The 23,079-nt window shown below is 42.3% G+C and overlaps 1 protein-coding gene across 1 annotated transcript in view; it reads right to left on the bottom strand.

Annotated features, from left to right (window-relative positions):
* LACC1 (laccase domain containing 1) overlaps window positions 1-23,079 on the bottom strand; it is a 64,055-nt gene that overhangs the window by 40,618 nt on the left and 358 nt on the right. The window lies entirely within an intron of this gene.

The raw sequence follows: 23,079 nt of genomic DNA on the forward strand, positions 1-23,079 counted from the left end.
GTGAGTGGCCCCATTGATTTCATTCCATTTCCTTACAGTGCTGTCTGCGCATTGAAGATATATTGAGTCCATTGAAATTTGTGTTCAACAGGAGTTTAAGGCCCTCAGGACTTCAGAGCAGGTGTTCAGTTCTTTGGAGGAATAGGCCCACCTTGCAGAGACCAAGAATTAACTTCTTATTAAGTGTAATTCTGTTTTACACAATATTTAATATTTTTATCGTATGTGGAAATTCACAGCATCCCAGCTTCAGGAGTTTAATATTTAAGAAACAGTGCACACAAGAAAACAGGAGTAAAAACTTGCAGTAATGAATTCCAGTGTAGCAGGAGAGGGTGTAGTTTGCAAAAAAGGAACGTATATCATTGCCTGCTCCTGGGCCTAGCAGCATTCTTTGCAAGACAATGCTTTCAAAATGTTTGAGATGTGTTTTATGCTGCTTTTAGAATGCTGACAAATCTTAATGGGCTGATGAGGCAGTTCTTGGTGTAGTATTCAACAGTAATCGTTTTCCCCAGGGGCATTCTTTCCTTCAGCAAGCAGTCACATACAACTGGGAATGACGTCTAATAAACGGAAATAATCCAGTGCACGTACAAGCCCATTTTTACATTCTATTCTTTACATGTGAACATACTGCAAAGCTTTCCCTCTTTCTAGCCATTGTACCTTTTAACAATTACTCATATACGGTAGGTTGCAGAGTCACAGCCGTGTTAGTCTGTATTCGCAAAAAGAAAAGGAGTACTTGTGGCACCTAAGAGACTAACCAATTTATTTGAGCATAAGTTTTTGTGAGCTACAGCTCACTTCATCGGATGCATACTGTGGAATATACAGTAGGCATTAGTTTTATGTGGTATGTGTGACAAATAAGGCAAGTTCTTGCAATATCTTTGGGAGACCATATGGTATTAAGTGTATGAATGGTCTACATATTGTTGTGGGCCAGGATTGTATGCACTCCAAGGGGTGGCGCAGGAAGGTTACCACTGCTCCACCAGGAAATGAAAACTGTAGGGGATGATCAAGGCAAATGACTCAGGTTATAACACCTCCAGGGAAGCAACATCTCCTGGGAAGATTTGTGTTGGTTCAAACTGGATTCCCTAGAGACCAACAGACAAAGGAAGGACTGTTGCATAAATAGCTAGAGCTTCAGTTGACTCAGGGCATTTATCCTGGTTACTGATCTAAAGACTGATATGTATGTGTCACCATGGGGAAAACCCAGTTGTGGGATTTGAAGGTCTGACACCTCCCAGAACCCTGTGTTGGAGTTGGGGATAGCTTTTTAGCGTGCATGTAGGTTCTTTGATCATAACAATACGTTCTCTCTATAAGTGGGAATAAAGCTGCTTGCTTAAAAGGAGCTGTGTGGAAACTAACTGCTGACAATACACTGGCCAGAGGCCTCAGAGAGAGAAAAGTGCAGGTGCTAGTCTCTTAGGCAGACTGACTTGCTGGGAATATGCCAGCATAGATCAAGGAGCAGCTGTGCGGCTTTAAAACCCTGGTCAGAAGGAAGTGAAACACCAGGCTCTGCCCAGGAGAGGTGACAGCTGGGAGCTGGAAACCTGTAAGTGGGTGCCCTTGAAAGATCTTGGAGGGAGAAATACAGGTCAACTTATCTTGAAACTCTGACAATTTGTATTCATTTCCCCCCCCCCCCCAAAACTCCCCTGAGGAACCACCCAATTTAAGCCTCCTACCCTAAAGGACTTGTGTTGAGGCTAAGGAACAGAGATAAATTAAATAGGGTCCTAATTGTCAGCAATGAGCACTTGCATCTGCATCTGGTCAGTCTCCGGGTGACCTATGAGTACAGCTGAGCCACCTCAGTAAGCATTCCTCCTGGCTGGCCAAGAAGGTGAGCAGGGTGGCTCTTACACCCAACAGCACCAACTGATTGCTGGCTGCTCAACGTACATGCCTGCAATTGCGATCACGCCTTTCTCTAGCCCTGCTTCCCTACTGGTTTCCTGACTCTGGGTCCTGACCCTTGACTCTGGCTCCTGACTCCCGACTCCAGCTCCAACCACCAGGCCCAACACACAAGTCCCAGTTTGTGACACCAATCAGCGAAAAAGAGTTACTGGAAAAACCACTTTTGCGTATTTCCCAGGATTTCTTGTCTTCCTGTGCTAAACTTCAGTGTTCCAAGTCTTGGGCACATTTTCTGAGCATAGTGGATTGAGATTATCTGTTCCACTGATCTAAAATTAAAATATAATTAATATTACTTTGGCTATCAAAGTTGATTGTAGTGTTGTTGTAGCCATGCTAGTCCCAGGATATTAGAGGGACAAGGTGGGTGAGGTAACATCTTTTACTAAACCAACTATTGGTGAAAGAGACAAGCTTTCCAGATTATAGAGGTGACTTGAAGATCTCTGTGTAGCTCAAAAGCGTGTCTCTTTCACCAACAGAAGTTGGTCCAATAGAAGATGTTGCTTCATCTACCTTGTCTGTCCATCAAAGCCTTTCTAACATTACTCTGGCTATTGCATAAAGTTAAGCACACAATTAAGTGCTTTGCTGAATGGGTGATTAGTCCTGCACTATTGGGGAAGAGTGAATAGTTTTCCATTCACAACACACAGCATAAACTCTGCATCTTCTCATTAGACCAAAAAACTGTTACGGTTGAGGTACGGGAAGCATTGCTTCTCTCCTAACCTCTCTCACTGAACTGCCTCTACAACTCCAGCTGGCTGAAGGAGCAAAAGGCCAAACCAGGAAACAAACCGAAGTCTCTTTGACTGCAGTGCACTGCACTATTGCGAGGCAGCCAAGTTTGCATCCCTTTATAATTGATACATGCTGCACTGAATAAAGAATACATATATACATGAACTTGCTATGCTGCTAGGCTAATAGGACTTATCTTTTAACCTCACACATCCATAGCTCCTAGACATCATATCCCATCACATTGTCCTCCCAGGTCACCTTGACAAGGTGTTTGGAGAGGTGGCCGGAGCACCAGCTTTGAGCCCCATTGATTATGACATTTTGCCAGGATTATTGTTGGAATTATTCTTTATGCAGGGTATTACCACACCACTAATTCAACAATAATTTCCCTTCTTAAATTCAAAGGCTGAATGGAATTTATACAATTCCTATAAACATGCCTAACTAGCGTCAATGGTAAGCAATTTATAACATCCAAACAGTAACACAACATTTATAAGTTTCAGAGTAGCAGCTGTGTTAGTCTGTATCCGCAAAAAGAAAAGGAGTACTTGTGGCACCTTAGAGACTAACCAATTTATTTGAGCGTAAGCTTTCATGAGCTACAGCTCACTTCATTGGATGCATGCAGTAGAAAATACAGTGGGGAGATTTTATATACAGAGAGAACTGGAAACAATGGGTGTTACCATGCACACTGTAACGAGAGTGATCAGGTAAGGTGAGCTATTACCAGCAGGAGAGCGGGGGATGCGGGACGGGATGACCTTTTGTAGTGATAATCAAGCTTGGCCATTTCCAGCAGTTGACAAGAACGTCTGAGGAACAGTGGGGGGGGGGGGGGGAGGAGGAGGAAACATGGGGAAATAGTTTTACTTTGTGTAATGACACATCCAGTCCCAGTCTTTATTCAAGCCTAAGTTAATTGTATCCAGTTTGCAGATTAATTCCAAATTCAGCAGTCTCTCGCTGGAGTCTGTTTCTGAAGTTTTTTTGTTAAAGAATTGCCACTTTTAGGTCTGTAATCGAGTGACCAAAGAGATTGAAGTGTTCTCCGACTGGTTTTTGAATGTTATAATTCTTGACGTCTGATTTTTGTCTATTTATTCTTTTATGTAGAGACTGTCCAGTTTGGCCAATGTACATGGCAGAAGGGCAGTGCTGGCACATTATGGCATGTATCACGTTGGTACATTTATAAGTATTTGATCAAGTTACTTACAAATGGACTGAACAGTGGTGTTTAGACCCACATTGGTCAGCCAGATATTAGCAATGCATCCTCCAAGAGTTTATTTTTCTGTACCCTTTAGCAAACAAGTGATGTCATTGACAATTATAGGCCCTTATCTAAGGGCAGGTGAAGGAGTTCCTTATATAGCCAATTATTTACTGCACCTGGTACCCAATTAACTGTGTTTATTTCCATTACTTTAGCTCAAACCGTAAATAAGATAACATTAGTATTTTGAAGAGTTACTACAAGTTTAACACAACTCTTCTTTCCCATGCTCTCTTCCTTTTTGGTCACATGGTTTGGGCCTATTGCTCTTGCTAATATCCCATATTACAATAGTTCACCCAAATCTAATGTGGCCCTATATTCCTACAGTTACTCACACACAGAGTATGTTGTAGGATCAGAAGCTGATAGTAAGGTTCACACCAGTGTAACAAGTAAAGAGTGGGGCTTTTGTTTTGTTTTCTTTTGCTGGGATATTGTATGAGATAATCAAGATGTAAAGTAACAAATCAACAGTCTTCAATGACAGAAGCTGCCTTGTAGGACTCCTAACGAATCAACAGTCTTCAAGACTGTTTTATTTTGTTTATTTTGGCTCATTTGTGCATAAATTATTAATGAACTGAGCAGGCACAAGGGCATTGCCTTTGCAATGAACTCTGACATAAATGGGGACCCTACTCTCCATTATCTTTCTAATATAGTGTCCAGAGGAATGATGTCAAGAAATTAATCAGCTGGTAACTCAGAACATCTAAAATGTACACTGTCCTCACACTCACAGATGTTCAATATGTGACAGTATCCTAACACATCACATGGCCTCTTCTGTTCCCTATTAGCCCTATAAATAAGTGTCTGAGCCTCTCTCTCACTGAGGTTGCAATGATTTTCCAGTTCTTGGATCTATTCTTATTACAGGTTTTACAGCAGTCAGGGTTTGGTTTGTCCCCAGAATAAATTAGAGCAACTTCAGGGCTGCTCTAATTTACATGGGCTTCTAGTGGCTCCCAAGGGACATGCTACTTCTCTTCCCCAATATTTTACAGCATAATCCCTATGACGCTGTGTGGTGGTATAGCCCTAGGCCACCTGGGGGGATCCAGAGCTGCCCCTAGCTTCTTGACCACTAGAGTAGCACCAAAATATTGGAGCATGAGACAGGATCTTGCCCATAGGATCTGCCATATGGCATGATATCACTGGTCAGTCAAGTATGGTATCTTGCCATAGACCATATGTGATGCAGAAGAAGCTGTTTAAAAAAAAAAACAGCATCATGCACTTGGTCAATTGTGCAATGCTGCTGATTGGGAAAAAAAATCCTTCTTGATCCCTTTGTTAGTCAGTTTACTCCCTGTCACATGAGAATTGACTACATTGCTCTTTTCAGCTGCTACTGTCAGCAAATACAGTGATCCAGCCCTTTTACAAAATCCAGCTACAGTATTTAATTCTGAGTCCCCTTGAGGCAGAGAATTTCAGAAGAGGAATTTCAAGCAGTCTGTAGAAATAATTTTCTTCTATTTGTTCTACTGTGCGGGAGCCAGAACTTTCTCCAGGGCCAAGACTGTGGAACTAACTCCTCTAGGAACTAAGGGTCAGCACAAATGTCACCACCTTCAACTCCAAGTGCAAGCCACATTTCTTTGTCCTGCATTCTCTAACATAAACGAATAGTAACATGTATACTTAAAAAACAAACAAAACTCTCCCAAAACAAAACAACCCTACCAACCACTGCACAAACACCCTACCAACCACTGCACAGACTTCTCCCCTAGGGAGAGAATACGAGAACAAACAACACATGACTGATTTTAGTTGCATTGCTTAATGTTGTACTGGAAGGTACACAGATATTACAGTGATGAGCATGGTATGAGACACAAAATAAAATAGAAAACTTTTACATGTCATTAATTTAAATGCGTGGCCCTTTATTTTAGGGGACATTTTTCACAGAACCCTTTCTAGTCTTACATACTTCATTTAATCCCTTCTAATTTTCCTCCTTACCAAGCTAAATAATCTTATTTTTAAAAAAAATCTCTAATTTTATGTAAATCCCTCCATACTCCAATATTTGCTGATTAAGTGTTAACACAAAAGCTCTCATGTTCTGATTAAAAAACACTGCTAAATTTAATGTATGACTTGAATTATTTTCAGCTAAGTTACAAATGATCTCCTTATGTGAAAATAGCACTATTTACTTGAAATGTGTTCTTTGAATTTGTCTGGCCTTATGAGTGCTTTCATTCAGAATTTCTGCCATTTTTGTCCAAAATTCAGTCTAATGGTTCCCTCTAGTGGTCAAATTTTGTCTTTACACATGGTAACATGAAATGCTTTTATTTGAGGTTTATGGGAGCGTGTTAGTACTTTTAAAGCAGTGTGTTACGTACTGTAAACTATTCTTCTGCATATGTTCTTTTATATAGTAAAGTGGAAGAATCTGAAGGAGCCATGTGATTGTTCCAAGCAAAGTCCCAATTCTTACAACTATGAGACAATGGCATGAGGGTTGGATTTTTTTTTCCTTCTTAGTTAGTCTACTTGTTTTAAAATTAAGCAACAGATTCCATCCAAGATACAGAATCTTCCATTTAAAACAACTCTAAGTAATGGAAGAGAAAAAAAACATTTGAAAAGTTCCCCCCAAATTTTCTCTTCTATTATGACTACTTACCTCTTATGTAATGCTTTTCATCAGTAAAGCTCAAAGTGCTTTACAAAGGAAATTAGTATCATTACCCTAATTTTACAGAAGGGTAAATTGAGGCACAGCACAATGCTGCGAGTTGCCCAATGTCACCCATCAGGCTAGTGGTAAAGCCGTAGTGGTAAATAAAAGCTATGTTTTCTGAGTCCTAGGCCAGAGTCTAGCCATCAGGCAACACTGTCTTCTACAACCTAATGACTTAAACTCCACTGTGAATAATATAGAAAGGTTTCTTTTTTCCTAACAACTTTTAAAAAGTGTTTTCTTGAGCTAAGAGTGAAACCATCACAAACCTGGGTTCAAATTACTTGTCTTAGTAGTTACTGTTGGCAGGACCTGATTTAGAGGCAGGCAACCCAGGCCACCACTTGGGGTGCTGAGCTTGGGGGTGCCGGGTGTGGGGTGCTGTTTTTGTTGTTAGCAACAAAAGGGAAAATAGAATGTCTGAAGTAAAATGTTTCAGGTATCTGTATGTGGATTCATTTTTCACTGACCTCCTAGAATGTTTTGGACCTTTGTAGAATCTCGTGGAACCTTCCAAACTTTCCGAGGATTACATTTTCCTCCAACCTCCTAGAATGTTGTCAGCCAGGCCCTCCTGGGTATATTTGCTTATATATGGCATGAATAAATACAGATTTGCACTTCCTAGCATGCACATTTATTGTCTTATTTGACAGGGATAAATCATGCATGCAAATTGTTCATCAAATAAAAATAAGATATTCAAAAATGTAACAAATGGAGGTGGGGGGCGCTGAAGACGCTCCTTGCCTGGGGCGCCATTTGATTTATGGCCGACCCTGACTGTTGGTCTTAGAACTATTAGCTGTTTTGAAAAATGTACTGTGTTTTAAACAGATTAAAAGCTGGCTAAAAGAAACCCAACTGATTAAAGCTGGTAGTGCCTCCATTAGTTCGAGGTTTAAGGTATTTTCCAGTATAAGAATCTTTTTTTAGTTGTTTATAACTTTGCCAGACTTTAACCGTTTGGACAGAAATTTTCCATGTTGGCTGTGTATCTCAGGCTGAATTATTCTGGAAAAGTTTCAACACAAATGGTTCAGCCATTTCCAAGAGCAAGATTAAGAGATAAATGCTTTGTTTTTCCCATGTTAAAAACATTCTTACTTCCATTTCACTGAGAAGCTCTAGCATCTCCATGATTTGAAGCATAGACTTGAAATTTGACAGATAGTTGGCCTTTCTGTCAGAGTTGTGCTTTTTGATCTCACCATGAAAAACTGGCCAAATATGATCAACTTGAGAAAAAATTCAGTTCACAGATGCTCAGTAGAAACTTGCTGGAGTTTGGCAGCTAAATTTCCTGAAGATTCCATCTGCACTGAGCATCATCCAGCCCACAGCTACAGGCCTAAGCAGTACTTTCCCTGCAGTTGCTGTTCTCAGTTGCTACACTGTGGTGCTGGCATCCCCCTCAGTCTAATGATCTTTGGGTCTTAATTAATTTTATAATCAAGAGGTGGATCATCCCATCCTGATGTGTTTAAACTGCTGCCACACACTGCCCAAATGGAGTTAGTCCAGTTGGCCATTCTTGATGTAACAAGGGATTATCTGCAATTCATAAAACTACACATATTCAAGTACTAATCACCCCCAGCACCTACATTATCTTCTGCTGGGAGATGGGCTGACTCTCTTCCAGGGTCTTTGTAAAGATCAGGGCAACTGAAGAACAGAAGCAGAGAGTCTCAGTAATTCCATCTTAGTGACTAGTATCCTAAAATGTTCCCTCTGGGAGATGCAGTCTGCTGTATCCTAGACATCAGTTACATTCTGTATTCTGGGTCTTACTGTATATCCCAGCAATAACTCTGACTTTTTCCTGGGCAATTTTCCACATGAGAATCCATTTCCATATGGTCCTCGGGAAGCCCACCTGTTTGCAGTAAGAAGAACCAAAGTAAGCAAGGTTGCTCAGAGGAAGGGGAGGCAAAAGGGGAAGTCTGCCTTGGACCCCCAAACCAAGCAGTGTTGTGAGCTACTATGTGGGGTCCCAACACCACTTCCTGAAATTTGGCCCAGCAGCCCCTCTGTCAGGATGGAGGAGTGGGTAGGCCAAACCTGAGTGGCACTACAAACCAGCATGTCAGGTTGCAATGCCACTCACAGAAATTTGGCCCAGCAGCACCTCTGTCTTGGAGGGGCAGCCAGGCCAAACTTGAGTGGTGCTGCCACCCTGCACGCCAGGTAACAATGCCCAGAGCAGGGAGCTAGGCCCAGGCCCCACGGGACAGCCAAGCCATTATTGCAGGATGAGTGCAATGCAGTCTCGCGCTCCCATTTCAGGGGTTTGTACTCAGCATGGCTAAGCCGTGCCTTTGCTGCCTCTACCCATGCTACCATAGTTAACCTGCTATTTATATTCACGCTAGCTTGATGACAGCTACAACAAGTATGTAGACACGAGCAGGGAAATCACACCCCTAACTTGTAATGTAGATGTAGCCTAAGCTGATGAGAGATTTATAATTTATGTTGAATGAATGGGCACTAATGACAAAGCCCACAAGTGTGTGTTAGCCAAATGGGTCAGAAAGTGTATCTGTGTATTTCACTTGCCTTTCTTTGATGTTCATCATTGTAGTATTTGAGCACCTCATAAACATTATTGAATTCGTCCTTACATATGTCAAGTAGGGAAGTATTATTATCGCTATTGTTCAAATGGGGAACTGAAGCACTGAGGGTTTCAGTGACTTGCTCAAGGTCACATAGGAAGTTTGTGGCAGAGTAGTAAATAGCATCAGGGTTGCTTATAATGCGTAGGGCCAGTCGTGTAGAGAAAAGATCCATACCACTGGAAGAAATGTCATTTCTTGTCCTAGTTCTGAAACTGACTTTGTCCATCAGAAAAACATCATTTTACAGCTAAGAAAATTTTTCTGTTCAGTGTGTTTGTGTGAGCATACACAACCAAAAGGTCTCTCAGTTGCTGGAAAATCTCCCTTTTATACCTACATCCATTTTTAATTAACACCTCCTTTATAATTGTTCAATTATCCCCCCTGCTGTTCAAGGAAACCAGCATAACAATCATCTAACACAACACAGGGGCAATTAGCACCCAGAAGACAACAAGGAAACTCATCACAACTCAGAGTTTCTCTATAACACAGGAAGAGGGATCAAAGTATGACATCAAAGTCAACTCATTGCAAACCTCCTAATGGAACTTGAGTTCTTATAGCAGCGACCATAATATTTTGGTGTTTCTGAATTCTTTAGTTATTAAAAATAATATTTAACAAGAAGCTATGGTGCATACTTGTTATGTTTTCAAAAGTGTATCTTTTAACCCTTTGAGAGCTCCCCATTATGATACTGAAAGACAGAAGCTAACAGATTCATCACTGGGTTACTCCAGTTTTATACAGTCAAACTCCATTGATTTCATCAGCATAAAACTAAAGTAATCTGTTGATGAATCAAGCAATATGCTTTTATTTATGTGACCTGTAGAGGATACAGTCATCACTTTTTACATTTTGTCTAACTCTCTTTGCCTTCATACTGCCTGTTGAGTTGAAGATGGCGTCCTTTTCATTTTAATGGTCTTGTGAAGAGCCTGTACATTTGCTACTTTCCCCCCCTAGGAATTGCATTATTTTATTAGCTGATGGCACAGGGGATTTTAACTACTTTTGAGGTTGTTGGCATCAGAGACATCCTTAACCATGCTTATTAAACCTTCAAGATTGCTAATTTCTTTGTACAAAGGGAGTTTTGAGCTTTCATTAGGATATTTCCCAGATGTTTTAATTTTCTGACACCATTTAATATAATTATGTTTGCTTTTAGTACATAAGTAGGGAAAATAATGTATATTAGGAAACAAACAAACAAACAAGCTGTCATATGAAAACATAAAAAAGAGCAGCTGATAAGGAAAAACAGTCCTGGCAACATTGTTTTAACAGCCATGGGACACACAAAAAGCAGACATATTGTGATGGTAACAAATTTAATTACCCACACAGAAATAAATAAAAAGAAAAGATAAGAGAATATACTAAAATGAGAAGTTCAGAGATGTGCATAACTAAAACAGAAAATCCTGATGAAATGTCTGAGCTGAAAGAGGTTTTTCAAGAGTGGCAGCCTTTAGGGTATAGTAGCTGTCATAAATATAAAGGGAAGGCTAATCACCTTTAAATCCCTCCTGGCCAGAGGAAAAACCCTTTCACCTGTAAAGGGTTAAGAAGCTAAGATAACCTCACTGGCACCTGACCAAAATGACCAATGAGGAGACAAGATACTTTCAAAGCTGGGGGGGACAAAGGGTCTGTTCTGGCTGTAGGATGCTTTTGCCGGGACCAGAGCAGGAATGCAGGTCAGAACTCCTGTAAAGAGTTAGTAAGCAATCTAGTTAGATATGCGTTAGATTCTGTTTTGTTTAAATGGCTGATAAAATAAGTTGTGCTGAATGGAATGTATATTCCTGTTTTTGTGTCTTTTTGTAACTTAAGGTTTTTGCCTAGAGGGATTCTCTGTGTTTTGAATCTGATTACTCTGTAAGGTATTTACCATCCTGATTTTACAGAGGTGATTCTTTTACTTTTTCTTTAATTAAAATTCTTCTTTTAAGAACCTGATTGCTTTTTCATTGTTCTTAAGATCCAAGGGTTTGGGTTTGTGTTCACCTATGCAAATTGGTGAGGATTTTTATCAAGCCTTCCCCAGGAAAGGGGGTGTAGTGTTTGGGGGGGATATTTTTTGGGGGGAGACGTTTCCAAGTGGGCACTTCCCCTGTCCTTTGTGTAACACTTTAGTGGTGGCAGCTTTTAACCTAAGCTGGTAAGAATAAGCTTAGGGGGGTCTTTCATGCAGGTCCCCACATCTGTACCCTAGAGTTCAGAGGGGGGAAGGAACCTTGACAGTAGCAGACATTTGTATAAAATGACCGTGTTGCTTTGAGTCAATAGCAAGGTGGGTATTTCTTTTCATTGGAGAGTAGGTGGTGATGAAAGGGAATGGTCTGTGCTATGGCCATTTGTTTTACACTTTTGTCAGTGTGCCTAATGATGTCATGTTGGGTGTGATGTACGTTATTAGCTAGATAAATGAAGATTTTGCATAGTTCTACTCACGAATTCCAAAGGATTTTTCTTTAGGCAAAATTCTCCCCCTCTCTCCTTGGGGCTCTTCTTCCCTCCCTGCATAGCTGCAGACAACCCTTTGGCAGTAAAACTGATGCTGTTCCAGTAGGCAAGTATAAGGACAGGATGTGCAGGAAATCACTTCTATGTAAACCCCTTATGTGCTCAGAGCCCAGCAACGCGCCTGGGCAGTGCAAATTGGGACAAGAGCAGAGCTGTGAGAATTCTTCTGTCTCCTGACGAACAGGGGAGTAAGGAGGGCAGATAGGCCCCTGCACAGGCTACTTAAACCACAGACCAGTTCTGTCGCTGCTCCATGGCACAGATTCTTCCTCCATCTCTGCCTCCAACACACATATTTGTTCAGCATCTAGCCTGACTACTCAGGGGAGGGGCTGGGCTCTGGCTTCTGGGCTTACTGGAGATTCTATTCTTGTTCTATAAGCTCCCATACAGAGTTCCGCATGCAGAACAAACGGAAAAAAATATTTAAAATGTCTGTTGTGTGGGTAGAAGATCCATAAGGGGCATGAGAGAGAAGACAACAGATATATCATTACAATATTTTTCGGCTCACTTTGTTTCCAGTTGTTTCCTATCCAGAGCATGCTCAGCAAGCTAAACTTCATCTTCATAGGTTCCAATTTAAGTGCTAGATGTGACCCCCAGATTCTCAATGTGTAGTTCCTTCCTCCACTAGTATTCCCATTGACTCCAGTGGTACTGTATTGTGTACAGTATTGTACAAGGCCCCATTCATGAATAAAAGTACCACAATCTGGCCCTGGATAATTCTAGGATTTGTTCTAGTGAATAACACCCTTATGGCACTTCCTGTTAAAATACCACTAGGAATAATCTTTCTTCTTGAATTTTGTTGAGATGGAAATGGTGGCATTCTGGAGAGCCCAGGCAGAAAAGCTTTTTCTCTTTGATTTATTGCAGCATTGCCATTTGCGTTGAGGTACTGGATTGATGGCTCTGCCAGCATTTCACATCGTGAACTCCTATTTTTCGAACTATAGAGCTCCCTCATAAAAAAGAAAAATGTGAAACTTGACCCACCAGATCCCAGACTGAGCGTGACCTTCATTTTAGATAATTAAACAAATCCATGGAGCCGTTTTTGAGTATAATCTCTTCATTTTAGATGTTAGTGGTTTAAGATGATATTTTGCATCTCTGTAACTTTTTTATGTATTTCTTTGAATAGTGAGTGAGTAGTCTGTAATAGAGGTATTTTTTAAGTTTAATTAAGATGGAAACACTCCAGTCTTGCCCTTAAAAACCAAAAAAAAAAAAAAAACCCCAAAAAAACCCCAGATCAAAATTAGTAATGCTTCAGAGGGAAAGGCTTATAGAGCTGAGTTCTCGGATTTGGTTCCTCTTCCCAGGCATTACAATAGTAGCTTCGCAGAAGAGAAAGACACCTCAAAGAGATTACACTCCAAGACTGAGATCCTCAGCTGCAGAGGCTCACATCCTGTGGGCAAGGATTGCTCCACATAGCTCAGGAGCAAGGGGAAATGCAAATTAATGCTGAATGCCAATCCCACAGTGTAAGTTAGAACAGCCTCATGATGGTTTTCATGGGTTTCAGACCATTCAGAAACCCTTCAGTTGTAATAATGGCTACCAGGATTTTTGAGAGGTGAACGTTAGTCTGTGACAGTAATACATACTTAATACCTCTTTCACTTGAAATGATATGGAGAGAGAGAAATCACTGCATTTGATCTGTTAAAAGCATGTCTGAGAGCAAGATGCCACACAGCACATGTGTTTTGTACAGTGAAAAATTTTAAAAATGCTTTTTAGCACTACACTCTCCTGTTTTATTTTCCTTTGTTTCAACTATCTATAGCTCTCTGATATGGCAGAGTGGGGAGTATGAGGTCTCTGTCCATCAAGGGCCAGGCATAAAAAAAGACCTCTTAGCAATGTCCCTGTCTGTGTCACAGACCAGGATGTGGGCAGTCATACCTAGTGGTCAAAGCAGTGGTGGTCAGGGCTAGTGATTAGCGCAAGAGCCAGGAAGCAGAGGACAAAGTCGGAAAACAAGCCAAGGCTCAGAGCTGGCATCAGTAACCAGGAGCTGGGTGTAGATGCAGGGATCTGGAACAAGGCAAAAGGTAAGGCCAGGCCAGGCCCTCTAAAACCCATCCAGACTCCAATATTGCAGTTAGACAGGAATCCACCTAGTTGCTCAGATAACTTCCAGTGCCTCCTTCTGGCTTAAATAGGGAGTCTGAGCCAATCAGAGACGCTGGACATCTCCAATTGGAGCTTCATGGGCGGTGCGTAGGGTGAGCTAGGGTCCACATTCTTGCAAGCTGCTAGCTGCAGTGTAAGGACTGCCTGGAGACCTGCATACAAGACCTATAATCCCTCACAGTCTATTGCCTAACTTGTGTTTGCTCCTGCATTTAGGTTTCCTATTTTAGAGAAAATTCATCTTGTGGAGAGAGCCAGTGCAAAGACTGCACATCACTTAAGACCCATCTAAGACTTATTTTGAGGACTTGTGCTGGCCCTCTGTACAGAAGTGAATTAATCTTCATGCCTCCAGCTACTTCTAGAATCGTGACTGATCCTGTGGAAGCAGTGGACATATAGGGAGTTCTCTTCCCCAGGTGACAAAAGCATCTGTGAATGATAAAGAATGAACCTAGGGAGATAATGATGGAAGCAGAAGGAAGAGAGAAGCTGTGTAAGCCCAACTGGAAGGCTTTATCTACTTATCTTATTTATGTAAGCAGAGTCAGGATGAGCTCCACCCTGACATCTGGTGGTGAGGTATGGCAAGTTGTGGAAAAGAACTTCAGGGGCCGATCTCATTTGCATAGGCACACCCACCCTGCCTAGAATGAGGCCATAGCTGCCCAAATGGTCACTGTGGCTGCTGTGGGATCCCCAGTGTCTCTGTTATTGGGGCAGGAAGAATAAATTGTTATTACCCTGATTATGGGAATCAAGGACAGTGGAACTGTACTTAGCCTTTTGTTATGATGGAGGGACTCGCCATCAACTAAGTAGCACTCGCTAGGCAAGGGACATGGGTTCCAAAACTCTGTGAATTGAGTGAGGCTAGGGACAAGTATTAATACTTGGTGGTATGGGCTCCCTGGTGAGGGCCTTACATGCTAATTGCACTTCATCCTCTCTCCACTGTAGAATATCAGAGCTAATTTTGATTCTATTAGGAGTCTAGTTACAGGCTGCTGAGCTGAATTCGCTTTGGGCTAATGGTGCAGCAGCACTGAGGCTCCCCTACTACAAGCTGAAATCACAAAAGAGCTAAACTTACTAAGAGCTGGAATCACTGAGTGTTGTGTTAAGTAGTGGGGGAGCCTGAAGATATATGCTGCGGAACGGCGAGCAGAGTGGCTTGTGGAGCAGAGCAGTTTGCAGGATGGCTGGCAGAGCAGAGCATTGCAGTTTGCGGGACGGCGAGCAGAGCAGCTTGTGGAGCAGAGCGGCTGGTGGAGCAGAGCAGTTTGTTGGATGCCTAGAGCAGCTCATGGGGCGGCTGACACAGCGGAGCCCCATGGAGAGGTGGGGCCATCAGCTTTGGACCATGTAAGGTGCCCCTTAACACCTCCCCCCCCATCTTCACCCAGATTTGGAGGTAAAACATTGCAGATAAACTTTCGAACTCTGGGGCTGCCCTGACCAGGGACAGAGACTTTTGGGTTGTTGGACTTTTGGGACTTTGGGTGATTTTGGGTTGCTGGACTCAAGAACCAAAGGGAAAGGACACGCCCCAATTTGCTTGGGGTGGGTTTTTTGCTCATGGGTTGTGTTATGAATCCTGTTGGTGGTGTTTCCCCAGCATAATGCCACATTGTTTCTCTCTGTTATTAAAAGGCTTTTTGCTACACTCAGACTCTGTGCTTGCGAGAGGGGAAGTATTGCCTCTTGGAGGAGCCCAGCGAGGGTGGTATATATTTGTCCCAGGTCACTGGGTGGGGGCTTGAGCCGGTTTTGCATTGTGTTATTGGAATGGAACCCCTAGATACTGAACCTGGCCCTTGTTGCTGCCAACTCTGACAGGCAGAAGGGTTACATTTATAAAGCGCTAGCCAGTGCAGTATCTGGGCACTGACAAAATTCAGCACTGGGTAAATCTTGTGAAATGAGAAAGATGCAATAAAATGAAAAAGATGTGGAAAAAAAAGAACGAAACCTTCTGTATTCTCTTTCTATTGATAGGAAAACAAAACCAAATCAATTAACTGTACTAAGGAAATCACAAAGTGCTTATTCATTTTCTATGGGCATACCCATGCAGTGCTTTGAACACATGGCACAAAGTGACTACTATGAATCTTAGCCCTTTGCTACACCTCTTTAGAAGTTACAGAATCACAGAAGATTAGGGTTGGAAGAGACCTTAGGAGGTCATGGTCCAACCTCCTGCTCAAAGCAGGACCAACCCCAACTAAATCATCCCAGCCAAGGCTTTGTCAAGCTGGGCCTTAAAAACCTCTAAGGATGGAGATTCCACCACCTCCCTAGGTAACCCATTCCAGTGCTTCACCACCCTCCTAGTGAAATAGTTTTTCCTAATATCCAACCTAGACCTCCCCCACTGCAACTTGAAACCATTGCTTCTTGTTCTGTCATCTGCCACCACTGAGAACAGCCTAGCTCCATCCTCTTTGGAACCCCCCCTTCAGGTAGTTGAAGGCTGCTATCAAATGCCCCCTCACTCTTCTCTTCTGCGATTAAATAAGCCCAGCTCCCCTAGCCTCTCCTCATAAGTCATGTGCCCTAGCCCCCTAATCATTTTCGTTGCCCTCTGCTGGACTCTCTCCAATTTGTCCACATCCTTTCTGTAGTGGGGAGCCCAAAACTGGACGTAGTACTCCAGATGTGGCCTCACCAGTGCTGAATAGAGGGGAATAATCACTTCCCTCGATCTGCTGGCAATGCTCCTACTAATGTAGCTCAATATGCTGTTACCCTTCTTAGCAACAAGGGAACACTGTTGACTCATACCCAGCTTCTCGTCCACTGTAATCCGCAGGTCCTTTTCTGCAGAACTTCCACTTAGCCAGTCAGTGCCCAGCCTGTAGCCGTGCATGGGATTTTTCACTCTGCACTTGTCCTTGTTGAACCTCATCTGGTTTCTTTTGGCCCAATCTTCCAATTTGTCTAGGTCACTCTGGATCCTATCCCTATCCTCCAGCGTATCTACCTCTCCCCCGAGCTTAGTGTCATCTGCAAATTTGCTGAGGGTGCAATCCATCCCATCATCCAGATCATTAATGAAGATGTTAAACAAAACTGGGGCACTCTGATTGATACCGGCTGCCAACTAGACATCGAGCTGTTGATCACTACCTGTTGAGCCTGGTGATCTAGTCAGCTTTCTATCCACCTTATAGTCCATTCATCCAATCAATACTTTTTTAACTTGTTGGCAAGAATAGTGTGGGAGACCATATCAAAAGCTTTGCTAAAGTCAAGGTATATCGCATCCACTGCTTTCCCCATATCCACAGAGCCAGTTAATTATAGAACATACAACCAGCTTGGGGTGTCTGCCCTGCTTTTTGATAGACTGCCCTGAGGTCGGCACTCACAGTCGTGAGCCCACTCCAGCCAGCATGACACAATAGACACATCACGCAAGAATATTGATGATAAGTGAGTGACTAGCTTTCCAATGATCTATCGCATGACACCTTTTAGATACAGATTATAACCTCAGTGAATTGGGGTACACTGAGTGAGTCAAGGCTGCTGAAACTCACTGTGAGATACCAGGGAGCCTCTTGCCTTCTGGCATAGGGATGCTCTTATGGTCACAGTCACTATTCTGGTTGTTTCAAAGAAAATAATGGGAACCAACCTTCAGAGAGTATACATGCTGAAAGAAAACATCTAAACCTAATGACAAAATAAAGGGTTAAAGCTCCTATTAAACGGACATTTATAATGCATCTTTAACTATGGAGTCTCACCCAGCAACTCCATGATCGTACCTTGCACTTCCAAGGATCTCAGATGAATCTATGAGGCACATAAGTGTGATCTTCATTTTGCAGATGTGAATCTGAGAAACTAAAAGTTATAACTTGTCCACTAGCACATTGCAGGTCACCGGCACAGGGAGCAATAAATCCCAGGACTCCTGACCTCTCCCACAAGTCCTCTGATAAAATACTTCACGACAGATTACAACCACCATTACAAAAATGGATTTGCATATTATTATAGATTTTCAGGGGGCTAACAAGTACTATCCAAAGATATTGGGAAAAAAAAACAAACAAGAAGATTTTTGCCAAATTCAGCTCTCAGTTACGCCAGCACAGCCTCCTGAGAATCAGTGGGATTGTAACTGAAATTAGAATATGGCCCAGCATTTGAGACACATTCACAGAGCCACTTATGTTCCCATTCACACTGCTGTATACCAGAAATAACTGCACTGAGATCTGGGAGCAGAAACAGGCTTATAATTTCCATATCTATCTACACTGTCTCTGTGAGTGCTGCTTTGTTTTAAAAAAGCAGATGGGGCAGAGAATAAAACAAACAGCATCACTCTATAACAAAGTACTTTTACTGAGATTTTTAAACATGGACATAAATTAGGAAAGTCTGGACCGCCTCCTCTGTACGATCTCATCACTGCTGGGGCAACAGCCTTCCCCTGTGCCGTTCCTGCCATCTGGATCAGCTTAATTACATCCCTCTTCCTCATCAAGCCTTCATCCAATTTCAGTTGTCAACTACAGACATTTCAACTAGACACCTTGTAATTTCTCTCTCGTCCTGTTAGTATGTATTATTTAACTTTGGAATTGTTTGCTTTACAGAAGCTGCTGTAAAGCATTTGGAGAGGCAATGCCTATGAAACACACAATACAAAATAATAGTGTGATTTTTTTGTTTTTGTGTTTTAATGCTACTTGCAGTAGCAATACCATATAATCAAAAACTTGATGTTGAGCCAAAGCAAAAAACAACCAGTAGATGGCACAATTTATTATGTTATAAAAGATTCATAACTACAAGCTCGAGGCCCCCACCCCTAAAACCTGGTTGTTAGTATAACATAAATCAAACCTCCATTTTAAGAGATGTTACTTATAAGCTCAATATAGCCCTAACTTTATGTCCCTTTTCAGTGCTTCCTCTGGAAGATTTGGTGGTGATCCCTTAAATGGAAAAAAACATTTTAGAAACAATAATGGATCTAGAAGGCAATAGGACACTGCCCAGGGGAGTTTTCTTCCACTCTGCTCTTAAAAATACCAGGTTGCTTCTTTTCATTCCTCTGTTAAATAATAGAACTGCTTCAAGGGACATCTCCCTACTCGACCAACATAATTTAGAAAAGGTTCAGGCAATGGTCAGTTATAAACACTGTTGGAGCCGTTCTATAATAATAAATAACAATATACACTTATAATAAACAGCAGCTTTTACCCAGGACAAATTAATTACTTAATTAAACAACACCTCTGTGAGCCTGGGAATGCTAACACTCCAGTAAGCCTCTTGACCTCATTGGAGTGTCAGTGGTTCTGCTTGTATGAGTAAGGGTTACTTCTGTGGGTAAGGATTGCAGGATCAGAAGTAAATACTGTAATATGTTTTCTGCTATTTCAGGCATATTTCTTCTGGGAGGGAAAAAGGAGGAGGTTTGTTGTGTTCACCTTCTAGAAATTAATCCCTGCAAAATATTTGTCAGCGGTTCAAGATATCTGTCTTTTAGCTTCAAATCTGTAATGTTTGTACTATGTGTGCTTAAAAGGCAGACTTAGTGGCTTCAGCATAATTTACTATTTAAGGTTAAAAGCTGTTGCTCTCTCTAATCTTCTGCTCCACAGCCACTGCAACTTTAATACTGCAAGCCTCAGAAGAGGAGAGAAATGCCTTGCTGAAACATTTAGCATGATACAGTTTTCCATCTTTATTTTAAGTTATGAAAACTGTCTGAAAAAGCTAGTAAGTGTTTCCAGTCAGTGATAGTTTCCTGGCATCAAAAGATTAAGAAAATGAACTGAAATATCCAGAGGAAGAAATACTGAGTGGAGAAGATAGATTACAAAAAACCACCTTGTATTTTCTATATTTATCTGTGTGCTATGTGTATCTACTTCACTAGGCTGTCAATTTTAATTGGACTGAAATCTTCAGCAGTTCAGTTCACACCAGTTTAATTCAGAATTCCTGTTGTTACTTCATCCCTATATTCCACTTAAATAGAAGTGTTGTAAGAGTAGTGATGTTAACCCCAGTGTCCTGGCATAATTCCAACTCAGGTACTTACGATCTGCCTACATAAATTATGCCTTCAGTTTCATCTCAGTACTTCATTTCCTTCCCTAAAGTATTGTATGGAGTTGCTCTGCATTGTTAAAGAGCTGCTTTCCAACCCAGAGATGGCTGCATTTTAGTGGTTTGAGAACTGATCTCTATAAATTCCAGAGAAATTACTTAGTGTAAGGGGACTGTTGCCCCCTTACTAACATTCAGTAGGGGTGTTTTAGGTGCTAGCTCCCAGTACTAAAAAGGGGGAAGGGTCGATGGGGAATCAAGACCCTGAGACTGACAGCCCCCAGGAACAATGGGGAGAGGCCAATGCTCCAGGTCAGCCTGAATGACAGGGCGGGCAGGCTAATCAGGGAGTCAGGAGGCCAGGGAGGTCCCGTCCTCCTTGTGAGCTGGACTTGCCTGGGTCAGACACAGTGGGGCCGAGCTAAGGAGAAAGCAGGGGCTCAAGCTGAGCTGGGGAGCAGAGCTGGGCCAGATCCAGAGGGAGCAGACCGTGTCCTGGGAGCAGAGCTGCAGCCCCAAAGCCAGAGGCACAGCCCAGAGAGAGCAGACTTGCCCTGGGAAGAAAGCTGCAGCAACCAGAGCCAGAGGGGCCAGAGAAGCAGCCCAGGGAGCTGGAGGCAGAGCAGCAGCGCTGAGACAGAGCGGTGGAGCTGGGGCTGGAGCAGTCTGGAGCTGGGTGCAGCGAGCAGCTGGGGAGTGCAAGGGGGACCCTGGGCAGCACGCCCAGCACAGGGAGACACCTCAGCCAAGAGGCTCTGCAGGCCAGGCTTGGATCGTAACCCCGACAGGGCAGGGGTGACACGGGGAAGAAGGGCCCTACCACTTAGAGCCTGAGAGCGTGTGGCCACCACCAGAGCAAGTGTCCAACCCATAGCATCCCTGCAGCACAGCCAGGGCCTGAGAAGGAGGCCTGGGACTTACAAGGAACAGACTGTGAACTGCCCTGGCATTCCAGAGACACTGTTTGTGATGTTCCCTGCCACAGAGCGGGTTGATGTGTTTCCTTTAACCTTTCCCATTTTTCCTTATTCTTTTTAAAATTAATTGTTGATTAAATAACTTGCATTTGCTTTAACTTGTATGTAATGGTCAGTGGGTCAGAGAAGTGCCCAGTGCAGAGAGAGTATTCCGGAGTGGGGACACCGTAGCCCCTGTCCTAGGTGACCACAGCAGGGTTGGGGTCGAGACCCCCAGGAATCCTGGGCCCAGCCTTGTTGGGGTTACAAGGACTCTGCCAGACAGGAGAGTGGAAGGGGAGTCCTCAAGGGCAGGGACACCACTGGGTAAAGGAAGTGGGAGCGAGAACTCAGATCCTTTCGTTAGCCCACTTCACAAGGGTAGTGCAGAAGCCAGGAAAGTTCCCCACGATAGCGGGACTATTCCCCCACTTACATTAGCAAATGTTTGCTATGTGTTGTGAGATCCTTGGATGAAAGGAACTGTAGAACCACAACATATTATTTGTCCCTGACATCAAACAAGGAAGCTAATTATCAATCTTGCCTACCTGTTTTGGTGGGCTGCGAATTTTTTGTTTTGGTTGGTGATTATTATTGTTTGTTTTTATTTTGTTTGTAGCTATGCTACAAGCAGGGTTAAAAAGGAGTTTGACTTGGCAGACAAGACCCACATATAAAAGATAGTGGAAATCAATTATGGTTTCAATTTTAGATGATGGAGCACAGGACAATACGATCCTCCCTGCTCAAATAGAATTCCTGCCTATTTGCAAATCGTAAGGATGCCATGTGTGCCAGGCAGAAATCATGTGAACTGAAGGTTTGTTGCTTTAAAAGAAACAATAACATTGTATTTTGTTTCAGTTTTACATACTGTTATGGCTTGCAGGACCATTGTATTGCAGTGATGTCACTGCAAAAACCAGCATAACGGTGAATATTCTTGTGGACTACTCAGAAAGATCTTCACATGCAAGGTAGGCCAGGAGAAATCTTTGACTTGGAGAGAGTAATAACCCTACAGTGGGCTACACTTGACAATCTTCCCTGTAGGTCTGTGAAAGGGGTAGGTAATCACCTGAAGAGGGAAGGAGAAAGGTCTTCTGATTGATGGGTTGCAAAATAGTGTGGCACTGCTCCCTGACTGCAATGGCTAGAAATGGAAGGATTCCATTGGGTAGAGAATGTTATGCCCAACTAATAGTCCCCAAGAGGAGACTGGATTCCTTTAGATTCCTGCCCCATGTTTTTATGGATTCCTACTGGCCTAAAAAATAAAAATGTATAAAGGGTCAAATCCTGACTCTATACAATTGTATTACCTCCAGATACCTAGTTTGGTCTATGTTTATTTTTAAAAAGGTTAGAGGTAGCTGAAGAGGGGTATTTTCAGAAGCATTCAGCATTTATACAACTGTGCTTACAAAACACTCAGCATTGGGTTAACTTCGCTCCCATTGACTTCAAAGTGGGAAAGGCTTTTGAAAACCCCACCCTTTAATATTACCTCTGGTACCAGATAGTACAGTGAGGGATGCCTAGAACTATATGTAATGATAAAGAGGATTATTCATTCCCTTCCAGAATCCTGCTCTGAGTGAATTATAAATGAAATAAAATCCATATTACAAAATTGGCAGAGATAATAAAATACAACTGGAATTCAGGGATCAGCAGAAAAGAGACAGCACAAAGGTCAAAACAGCAATCTTCTCTTTCAAAAGAGCTCTTACTACACAATGAGGAGAAGATTTTGCAAAGTACAAATGGCAGTTAGTTACCCAATTCCCAGTACATTTCAATGAGAGTTAGGCACCTAATTGTCATTCGTGCTTTGGAAAATTTATCACCTAGTCAAGTAGAGGACATCAGTTAACAGAAGGTATATTGATATGGTAAAATAGCTAAGCAGCACATTGCAAAAAATTGAAACTGCATTTTAAAATGTATTAATGTTATTACCTGCATTGGCTTTCTTTCTGTATTTAGTTTACTTACTATTTCCTCATAGATTGCTTTTGTATTTTGTCCTTG

Source organism: Natator depressus, chromosome 1, assembly GCF_965152275.1.
Source record: "Natator depressus isolate rNatDep1 chromosome 1, rNatDep2.hap1, whole genome shotgun sequence".
NCBI classification, from domain to species: Eukaryota; Metazoa; Chordata; order Testudines; family Cheloniidae; genus Natator; species Natator depressus.